Below are 3128 nucleotides of genomic sequence, written 5' to 3'. Positions count from 1 at the left end.
TAATGTGACCAAGTAAGAGTCACCTCCAGACACCATCCCAGCCACTTCCTTCCTGTGGATCAGCCGGCTCTGACCGCCCCCACTCTGCTGTGGGTCTTGCTTGTGTGTGGCAAACAAGGTGCTTGGAGAAAACTAAGGGACCCCGGCTAGTTTCACCATCTCCCTAAAGACAAATTAAGAAACAAACCCAAGGTACAGAAACACATTTACCTCAGACGTGTAACTGTGCCTGGTGGTTCTGTCCTGTCCCGGAGGCACCCTGTGGGAAGGTGGTGTGGGAAGTTGTTGAGCTTTGACTGAGGTTGGCAGGCATGTATGTCCTCTGACCCTCAGATGTCTCAAGTTCGGAGCCCCAGGCAGCTCCGTGTGTTTCTTCATCTCTCCTTTTCTCTGGGTCATTGTCTGGCTGCAGCTCGCCGCCTGCCCAGCAGCCCTCCAAGGAACTGCATGGTGTGTGAGCAAACATCAGTGTCCCAGTCCCCTCAGTAACATTGCCTCTCTGCTGACACACAGGGCCATGTCCCCCAGCTCTCACACACACAGTCTCCCACCTCTGCCCTGGGCTACAAGGAGGTATATTCTGTGGAAATGAGCCCCCTCAATTGTAAACTCAACACTGGCTCCTGGTGGTGTGACATCTGAGGGCCCCATTATTATTAGGGCAGGGGTCCTCCCACCCCAGAGGCTGCAGAGACGGAAACTACAGGTGGATTTTTGGGTGTATTGGCTGGGTGGGGATGAAGGAGGTACCTGTATTCTCAGTGTTCTTCCCACCCACCCCAAAAGTACCCAAAACCAGGTAGGAGGTAGAGTGTCACCATGTAGGGAAGTTGCAGGGAGTACTTCCAGAACCCTCCCCTCCTCAGCAGCTCCTGGCCTCCTTTGAGGGTGAGGAGGGGGTACAGGCTGCTCTGGAGCAGCCCTGGACCCCTGGGCTTCAGCTTTCAATTGGACCAAATGGGACTGAGGATGGAGAGCTGTGGAGACAGGGGCAGACAGTAGAGCTTCCTAGAAGCGCTACCCACTCCTGTTCATCCAAGGCCACCAGCCCACCCACCCCACCCCCGCCCCCACAGTGTTGTCTCCTCCCACCTCTGTCAGGGCTGGAAGGGAGATGAGCTCCCATGACTAAGCTCTTCCTGGGTGGGAGGAGGTGAGCCTCAAGCTGGCCCTAGTACCTGCTGGGTGTCAGACTGCACTGGTCCCTGCATCTGCCACACATCACTTGACAGGGAGAGTGTGGGGTAAATATGCCCATTTTCCATGCCCTCCACACTCACCCCTTGTTTATTCTCCTGCCTCAGGCAAGAAGCCTTCTTCTTGCCTGGGGGAGCTCTTTCTGGTAAAAGGTGTTGGTCTTTGCCAGGATAGACAGGGTGTCAAGGGGATGAGAGAGCCTTCCCTCTCTGGGCTTCAAGCAGAACGGGCCTGAGGTCGGCTCCCACTAGCCCACAGGGGAGCTGTTCGATCGTTCCTTCTGTACCACACTGGGGGTGTTTGCTAGAAAATGTGCAGTGGTCCAAGAAATGTCACCAATGTGAGGCAGGGGGTGCGAGCCTGAGCCCGGAGCCCTCGCTGGCTCCTATCCCTGCTGATGGCAAACCGCAGACCAGGGAGTCACCTCCACTTCTGTTGTTTGGTGGGTACAAGCCACTTGTTTGCTCTTAGGTGGGAGAGACCAGACTTAAGTCCTGTGTGCAGACCACGTGAGTGCAGGCCCGACAAAGCCCAGAGGAAATTGTGAGGAGAAGGCGGGGTGGGGAGGGCCACCAGCCCCCCTCCCCAGCGTCCTATGTTCTACTCTGTAGTCCAGACAGAGCATAAGTTACTGTTTGCATTAAAAAGAAAAAATAATTTTCCCTGTGTACACTACAAAAAAAAAAAAAGGACACTGTCTGAATTGTTGGGAATAAAACTCATTTGAGAATTGGGGCTAGTGCTGCTTCCAGTTCATTTTTCCGGTACTTGTATTTTCACATGTTTAATGATCTTTATATATGTTGAATTAACATATTTTGCGTTTCCTGAGAAAAATGGGGTGGGGGGAAAGCCTATTAATGGTATTAAAATGTGTTCGTAGTCTGGCTTTGTGCCCACACTTCTGTTTCCGCAGCAAACGTGGAGAGCTGTGTGTAAAGAAAGTATAACGTATTTCTTTGTGTTTTAGGGGCTTTAACCAGGACATCCTCTAGTTGGTGTTAGGAATGAATGTTTGCTTACTTTCCATTTTCCAGGCTTTTCGTTGGACATGCCGTGGGTTTGTTGAGGCTCCAAACCGAGTTTAGTGCATGGGCAGCCGGACCCAGGCTGCAGCATCTCGGGCTGAGGTGTTCTGCGTTTGGTTTTGTTTTTTAAAATCATGTATTTGCTACAAAGTATTGTACTTGTCTCAATGGGAATGGTGTAAAAAAAAAAAAAAAAAAAACACAAAAAAAACTGAAAAGGCCTTATGTGATATGTATCATAGTAAATAAATCAATCTTGTAAAAAACCACACCTGAGGAATGAAGGGGAGGGCTCCCTCCTAACCTACCCCGCCCTAGGGCAGGAAGGGGCCATTTGTCCCCTCACCAGTCTGAGAACCCATGGTCTCAAGTGCTGGGGTGTGAGGTACTCCTAGCAGAGCCAACCACATGGTGTCCCCTGGCACCTCCACTCCAGACCTCTGGCCAGGAGCTCCCACACATGCAGGGTGTGCCTCCCCAGGTCCAGCTTCACTTGGCGATGACCTCTGAAGTGGGCACGCACAGCACTGCCCCCAGGCCCCTGTGACACATGAGAACTTATGGGGGCACATGAGCAGACCCATCACTCCAAGGGCTCCAGGGAAGATGTGAAACCAACTCCCCCGCCCGCTGATGAGGACACTAGTCAGGGACTGACACCATGAGGATCCCCTGCAGCTCCTGCCAGAGCAAGCTGTTTGTCTTCTTGTCCTCAAGGCTATTTGTTGCCGTTGCTACCTCTAGGATAGAGCTGCCAAATATGGAAGTTACCTGCCTCCCACAAAAAGTAAACCTCTGCTGTCCCTGCCACCTTCCTTCCTTGCTCTAGGCTCCTAGGTCCCTCCCCAAGTGCAGCCCTGGTTTGTCTATCCCCACCACTCCTAGTCCTGACTCGAACTCCCT

This window comes from Chrysochloris asiatica, unplaced genomic scaffold (genome assembly GCF_000296735.1).
Source record: "Chrysochloris asiatica unplaced genomic scaffold, ChrAsi1.0 scaffold00116, whole genome shotgun sequence".
Taxonomy (NCBI): domain Eukaryota; kingdom Metazoa; phylum Chordata; class Mammalia; order Afrosoricida; family Chrysochloridae; genus Chrysochloris; species Chrysochloris asiatica.
Note: the sequence above shows the minus strand (reverse complement) of the source record.